Here is an 894-nt window from a genome sequence, read left to right on the forward strand (position 1 = left end):
GCAGCCAGGCACAGAGGTCACCTTTTCTCTCCTCCTGCTCCAAGGTGACCTGGCACCTCTTGCCAGGGCTGTGCCAGATGCAACCACTCAGCTAGCAGTCTCCAAAATAGTGTGTAGGGGGAAAGCATCCTCAGTGACCTCTCTGAGCTGTGTTTCAGCCTGGTCCTGGGTCCTTTGCTGATCCCAGAGCATCACATTGGCTCCTCTGGGTGCTCCTCGGTGTGCATCTGGTCCATTTGGGGACCAGCCTGGGGGTGGGATGCTGCAGCAAGGCTTATTTCCCCAGTGAGGGCCAGTGAGGCCTGAGGTGCTCATCCCATGACTGTGGCTGTGGGGCTCCTGCCATGTGCTAAGGAAATGTGCCCCCAGCCCCTCCATACAGCCTGGGGGGTCAGCATCGGACCAAGAGACCTCACCTGTCCCTGTGTGTCCAAGCTGAGCTGGGGACACACGAGCAGGTAGCCAGAGGGGACAGGGTTGGCAAGCCCCAGGTGAGAGATGGAAGCCACATGTGCAGAGTGTGGCTGTCATCGGGGCTGGATGCTGTGCTGGATGGGAGCCGGCTGGGCAGCTGAGGGAGGGCTGTTACATGTTGCAGCAGCTGCGTTGCCGGTGGCCATGCAGCTCAGCGCTGCCTCTGGGAGCTCTTCTGTGCTCTATCAAGTTGGTTGTCACTTGCACAAAAGCTGCCTGAGCGCTGCCCAGCATCCTGGAGCCCTTGGACATCCTCCATGGAGGTTGGCGGGGTGTTTTGGATGTTGCTCTGCTGAAAGTTATTGAAGAAAAAAGAGTCCAAAGCTTGTTCTTCAAAACCAGCCCCTCATCTAATAGGCACTTAGCCATGTGTCTAATATATTCCTGACATTTTATGGCAGGGGTTCCAGGAAAAAATTT

The sequence above is a fragment of the Egretta garzetta genome, unplaced genomic scaffold, assembly GCF_000687185.1.
Source record: "Egretta garzetta isolate BGI_Z169 unplaced genomic scaffold, ASM68718v1 scaffold1021, whole genome shotgun sequence".
Classification (NCBI taxonomy): domain Eukaryota; kingdom Metazoa; phylum Chordata; class Aves; order Pelecaniformes; family Ardeidae; genus Egretta; species Egretta garzetta.